We start from the raw sequence: 7,144 nt of genomic DNA, 5'->3' as shown, positions 1-7,144 counted from the left end.
AAAAAATAAAAAAAATGCCTGGCCACAATTAACCAACCACAACCATTCTGAATGTCAATTTAGGTCATTTTCTACCCTCACAAAAGCCCCGGACTTGGAGCCCATCAAGCAGAAAAAAGCTGATGTAATGGGTTTAAGAAAATCTCCAAGGGGAGTCAAACCTCACCCGCACTCCCCCTCTCCCTTCCCCTCCTTCTCTGTCCAAAATCCCACCCCCTTATCCACCCTTCAATCTCCTCTGAAGCGGTCACCACCTTGGGTCACCACCCAAATATGGCCACTTTGATCCCCCAGCACAGCAGGTTTGAAACTTTTTTTTTTTTTTTTTTTCAGGAAGAGTTTGAGCTTTTAAAATAACAGTTTGTGATCGTTACCACAAAAAAAAAGAGAGAAAAGGTTTGTGATTCAGTGATTTAGTGTTTGGGGTGGGGGGCAGGGGAGCAGGAGATGAAGGCAAAAGGGACGAGGGAGAGAAAGAAAGAGGGAGGGAGGGAGGGAGGGGGGGTAAAGAAAAGAAATCCCAGCCTTGGCACACACACACACAGACTCTCTGTGCAGCGTAAAGCACAAAAGAAACCTGTAACGCCTCCAGATTCCTTCTAGTCGAGTATCAAAGACATGCTTTGCTTTAGAACAAGAGGCTAGTGGGTAAGATAGGACCGAGTGAGCCAGTGAACCCAGCACTGGCTCGGTTGGGTGCTGCGAGTTAATCTCTCAGATAGGATTTTTTTTTGTTTTTTGCTCCCCCCTTCTTCTTCTTCTTCTTCTTCTTCTTCTTCTTCTTCTTCTCCTCCACCTCCTCCCTCTCTTTGGGGATATCGGTACTACTGTGTCGCTCTGAATAGAGGGACTTGTCTAACCTGATCGCTGGTCGGAATAAGCGCAGAGATGGTCGCTGCTTTCAAATTCCGAGGTGGGATCAACCTGCCCACTGGTCCGTCCTCAGACCTCCCAGAATAATACAAGTTAAGAATACGAAGGTGCTTTAAGTTACTCGCGTGAGCAGTGAAATATCTCACACTTTGTTGATGATGTCACAGTTTTTATTGAAGGCTTGTGTTGACTGTAGTTGACGTAAAGCCTTGGAAAGTTAGCTATCTGATAATTTCACTGTTATTGTCCGTGCAAAGAAGGATGATGGGTTCATCGATCTAATCGCTGGTTGTTTCTCAAAGCCCCGTTAGATGTCTTCAAGGTGATTACTTTGAACAACCCAACATTCCCAAACTTTTCCTCGCAGCAATTCCTCCGATTTGAGAAGCAGGAACGGAAAGTTTGGCCTTTTTCACTTGGTAAAGGACTTTTACCAAGTTTATCAGAAAAGTTTTATTTTCTATAGATCCCTCAATCGACTAATCACTTCATAACTAGCATATATCGATAACAGTTACTTCTACTAGATTTTAAATACTGATGTTGATATTTGAGAGTCGAAAACATCAGATCGGATCCCTTAAATCTAGTTGAGAGTTTTAACCAAAATACGCACCAAGTGTGAGATTTGAAAGCTAAAGTGCTCTTTGTTGGACGAACTATGAAGCTATGATGTTTCCAAGAGAGCTCAAACTATAGCCTCTCTGTAATATTTCTTGTTTCTTATCGGCCATCAAATGTACCACTGCGTCTTCCATGCACCGATCCGTGCCAATGTGTCCTATTAAAGCAACAACACAGACAACAGGCGTTTGGAGAGCATCCTAATAGCTTCGGGTGCTGCTGTTCTTGCCGTCCAAGATGGCCCCTTAAGGAAGGAGGAAGCCTCCATCCAGGTTGTCATTAACAAAAGTGATGGTGGGGCCATTCGCAGAACAAAGAGAGCAAGCGAAGAAAGAGAGAAGAAGGGAATCTAAAAGCCGAGTCAGAGGCTGATTCTGCATGCGACAGTTTTCAGGAGGAAGTCCTCGCGCACTTATTCTTCTCGTGCTTCCTTTAAAGGTCGGTACGTTTGCGACAAAGTCACGAAGGCTAATTGCTGGTGGTGCTAAACGCATTCCACACAGAGCCTAATGGTGCGCCCACTCTTCAGCTCTTTCCCCGGAGTGCAGCGTGACCTTAGCCATCCGACCCGGAAGCGGTGGAGGTGAGCACTTCCTCTGGTGTATTTGGAGCCCCAGTAAGTGTTTCCTAAAGAAAACAAGTCGGAGGCGGCCGAAATCTGAAACCAGCGCTAATGCTGGCTGCCTCTCCACCTCCCCTCCCTCCCTCCCTCCCTCCCTCTCTCCCAAAACCCTGTGGCCAAGGGGGGGAAAAGCAGAGGTAAGGAGAGAAGGGGGGAGTTGCCGTTCCTGTACGAAACCCCGCCGCCTGTGCGCTCCATTCATTTAAATGTGTGAACATGTGCATGTACTGCAAGTCCTGTTCACATTCCTCTCAACTCTCCCACAATCCTCAGCAAAAAAAAAAAAAAAAAAAGGTCCCGGTTAGCTTAGCACAGTCCGGCCGCACCCTGACAGACACCGGCACGCATGGCCAACGCAACGGCTTGTTTGTGCAGTTGTTGTGTGGAAGGTCGTTCACTAAGTTAAGTGTGTGTGTGTGTGTGTGTGTGTGTGTGTGTGTGTGTGTGTACAATATGAACCTGACCTTTACAGAATGTCCGTCTCTCCTCTGAGGAGCGGCGGGATTACAACACTCGTCTCCCACTGTAACTGACACACACACACACACACACACACACACACACACACACACACACACACACACACACACCTGTGTGCGAGTCCACGGCATTAGAGTCCACAGTCTCTCTGATTTCATATTGCGGCTCTCCACTTTGATACGCCAGGCCCATATGTGCATATTTGGCAAGTGACTCCGGTCATGTGAAGTGTTTGCCATTCCTTTAATCTAATATCTCAAAGCATCGGGGTTTAGGTGGTGCTCTAGCTTTTGATTGCGGGCCAGCTTGCTCGCCTCGGACCCGTTTGATCTCCACAGGCACCACCTCCGCTCACCGCTCCCACATCGTGTGAATCCAAATAGTGAAAGTTCACGTGGAGACTGGCCACGTTTTTTTGGTGTTTCCAGGAGAAGAGTCGCTGAGCTGAAGAAAGAGCCGGCCGATTATTTGGCATTTTGGCGAAAATCATCGCGAGATGACATAAATTCGGACGATCATACGATCACGACGCTGAGCAAAAGTACTCATGGAAGCTTCGTTCCACACATTTTCTTCGCGTGTCGCCCCATTAAACGAAGGATATGAGAAACGGAGAGTAAATACCTGTTGAATGGAAGTAAACGGCTCACCACGTCACAAAAACATATTCGGCTATTCAAAACGCTTGATGCATTTAGACCAAAAAAAATGTGTGTTTTGAGAAGTAGTGAACGAACGACTGGATAAATGAGACTGGGATCATATCGCTAAAGTTGTGTGATTGTTTTGACAGACGGTTCGTGGCTGAGACTATATGTCCTGCTTTTGGGGCTCTGGACGAGGTTGCCGCCATGTTGTCCACCCCCAGAGGGCAGGGTGGGAGTGAGATGAGGGAGGGAGGCGGGGGGGGGGGGGCAATATGGGCCTATGCTCTAATCCCATTCCAGCGGGCCGAGCAGCAGTAGCAGCTTGCGTCGCATTCCACAACTCCGGGGGCTTTTTGGGGCGGGGAGGGGAAGGGAGGGCGAGCAGCATTCCTCCATGGCCGTGGCCCATCAAAGACGCCGCGCGACATCAAAGGCCACTCAGAGTCTAGGTGTTGATGACTGCAATCCTCCCCTCGGTCCACTTTTAGCAACCTCAACCCCTCGGCCCTCTAGCGCACACACACACACACACACACACAGAGAGAGAGCAGGCTGACTGCACCAGGTATGTGCCGCCTCCCTCCCCCGGGCTCACCAGCCGTTCTGCAGCAGCATTAATCATAGCTCATTAAGTAAGGGACTTTTGTTTTTTTTTTTATGGCGAGGGCCGGATCCGGAGGGATGCCACCGATATTTGGGGCGGTGGACGGGAATTACGTCTGCACAAAACACTGAATGAACGTCTTTGCTCGATGCTTTTGCTGAAATGAGTTTTGTCAATGAACGATAAAAGAAAAAGCTGATGCGTAGAGGGAAAAAAAAAACAACAACACGCGACAGTGGTGTGCCGTATAGAATTGTTTATTAATGAGCACCACTTCCCTTTTGCTTGTTCCATTGTTAAGTCACGCTAATGAATTCACTGTTGCACCTTGATGCTGACAAATAATTTATGCTCTCGTTCGCCTACTTTTACAATTGACCTTTTTGCACACGGAGAGGCGATGCGTTTGCTTTGCGGCTACGTTATCTTCTCACGTTGGATGCTGTGATCTCTTCGGGGAAGGAGGGCGGCAGTTGTTTCCACTCCCCTCCTTCTCTTTCCAAAATGGTGGCACCCAGCCCAACGTTGACCCCTGAACTTTGTCGGCCTGTCCTTTGTTCGCGTCACTCCGGATTTTAAAGACTGAAGAGCTGAAAGTGACACCAGGGGGACTTTCGAGTGTGCGTACACACACACACACACACGCCATTGACGGTTTCGGGATGCACTCGCAGAGAGTTAATAGAGTCACAAGCTCGGCGTCCTGCTCAGTGTTAAAGCTGTCAACCCCAGAGCCTTGTGCTACATATCAGGACATTTACATGATATTAGGTGTCCTCTGCTCACTCCGAAACCATGACACTTGTTTGCTTTGCCCGTTGCTATGAAGATGGCGTGGAGGTGAATTTCGGGGACGGTTGAGGAGGGGAGAGCGAGTAGTGTGTGTGTGTGTGTGTGTGTGTGTGTGTGTGTGTGTGTGTGTGTGTGTGGGAGGGGGGCAAAGAGTCAGATGATGACTGCACTGAGGCTTTTCTTCAGGCGTCCTACACTTGAGGAGAAGTTGTCTTACCCATGTAAAGAATCTTTAAACATTGTGGGCATCACGAACAAATGCCACAGACGTGCAAAATACGCTGCAAATATTATATTCCCAGGGCTTTTATTGTGAAAGGTCAGACCGGATGGCGGGGATCCGGTCAGCGCTGCCTTGTTGCTTTGTGGTCGGTGTCTTTATTTGTGATGCGAAAGCTCCGAAAATTCGAATTATGACATGCAAATGAATTGGGCCTTTCAAAGTAAAAGCTTCTGTCTTCAATCACTTGACACACTTTGAAGCCATAAGTGTAGAGTGAAGTTTCTAACAACACAAAAAAAAAAACAAGCAAATCTCCCTTTTTCAGTCCCTAAGACGTTGTTTTTTTCCTTTATTACACTCCTCCTTTGCGTTGGTTGTGACCGCCAAAACAAAAGATGGACGCCGGGCTAGCTTAGCTAATTGTTCCTTTAGTCCCAGCGGAGAAGACAAAAGGGAGGAAGTCTTCATTATTCGAGAGGAGAAGCCGAGGGATCCCTTTACGGCGATAAAGTTACAGGAGGTGGAGTGTCGGCCCCACCTGTAGGGCCCTCCCAGCTGCTCCGCTGTAACTGGATCCCGCTCCCTCTCTCCTCAAGGCTACCAGTCCTCCTTTGAAGTTATTTCTAGTGCTGGGAAAGAGGGGCAGAGAGCGACTGGGAGAGTGAGAGGGGAGGTGTGTGTGTCTGTAGTGTGTCGGCGCATGCATTTGAGTTTGTGAGTCTATTTGTGCGTGCTATACATAGAAGGCTGCAACTCAAAACTCGTACTCCTTTCTTATGCGACTTTCACCGCTGTTCAATCTGACATTGAACCTCTCTGTACAAGGATAAGAAAACTGGCAGGCGGAGCCTCGATTTGACATATTGTGATATGACGTAGATAAATCAACGTCTCGATAAGCCCTGAACACTCGTTGTTCATGGACTACAAAACACACCGTCCGATAACTGGATTGACAGTTTGTCAGTGCAGAAAAAAATCGATTGAACAACTTTTAAAGGGCAGTGCAGAAAGCCCGCTGAACGGCCACATTTTCAAAGTAAGAGTCTTGATGTGTGAAGACTGATCTTTTTCACTGATTTCTCTCAAGTGCAATATTTCATATTTTCTGTATTTTCTTTCCTCCCAAAAAAAAGTTAAATTCTGCAAACAAGTATTACACATGTAGTATCTTATTTTTTGACTTGACAATAGACATCCCTTTAGTGACAAAGCTTTTCCGCTTTTATCTGTCCAGTTATGAAATACAAGTAACTATGTTAGGATGCAGTGGATTAAGATGATGCACAAATTTAATCTTAAACTTTTGTCAAGAAACCTCTTTTAAGAGCGGCGGTAACCGTAACCCGTCTGCAGCCGAGGACACGCAAATCCTCTTCCGAGTGTTAAACACGCAATCTGCACCGGAGGCTTAACCTCACGGCCTCACCTGAACTAAAAGGACCTGCTGGATAGTCGAGAGCCGTTGGGGAGGGCGTGATAATGACATAGAAGAGATGCAGAGGGACGGAAGCTGGAGGAGGCGTTCCTTTTTAAGGACGTTCAATTTAGTGTTTTTTTTTGTGTCGCCGTGAATGTGATCGGCCTCAGCGTGCAGCAATGCTGCCGTTGGGAGCAAATCACCGGGTTTGCGGACGAGATATCGCTACGTCTGTGTGAAACTACTTTTCTCACATACTTTGAATTAGTACGCCGCTGTCGCCCACAAGAACTGTGACTCATAGAAGCAGCACCCGTCAACCGGGTCTGTTTCACCCTCCATACGTTTACCAGAGGTCTGACAAGAGTGTGTGTGTGTGTGTGTGTGTGTGTGTGTGTGTGTGTGTGTGTGTGTGTGTGTGTGTGTGTGTGCTGCCAGAGAGTGGTCGTTTACCAAGAGTGCAGGAGAGGGTTGCGGGTTAAGCACCAGCAGGTTCCTAATTGGTTAAAGCCTGCTCCCGTGTCAGGGTGGAGGAGCTGGAGCTAACGTGGTGTTAGTCATTTTTCCTAGTTTATGTGTTTTTTTGTCCAACGGCTTTGTGCTCATTTGCTGGATGTTACACAATGGAGCGTCCATGTTTGGTGCTTTACAGTTTATCATAGGCGGTCTGTTGTTCACGATGTTGCATCATCAGGTTATCCTGGTCACGTCAATAGTGAGTTTACCGCGTCCTAAATACATTTTCCACGTTCCCCGGGACGACGGGACGACAGTAGTCTCGAGCTAGCTAGCTGGCTTGTTGAAAAACAAGATGGCTACCGTCACATTTTTCAGATTTTCAGTGATTCTGGTTATTCCG

This window comes from Cebidichthys violaceus, unplaced genomic scaffold, assembly GCF_023349555.1.
Source record: "Cebidichthys violaceus isolate CVI_PGR_0920_01 unplaced genomic scaffold, fCebVio1.0.p SCAF_26, whole genome shotgun sequence".
Lineage (NCBI taxonomy): Eukaryota > Metazoa > Chordata > Actinopteri > Perciformes > Stichaeidae > Cebidichthys > Cebidichthys violaceus.
The sequence above is the reverse complement of the archived record's forward strand: the minus strand, read 5'-3'. Positions refer to the sequence as shown.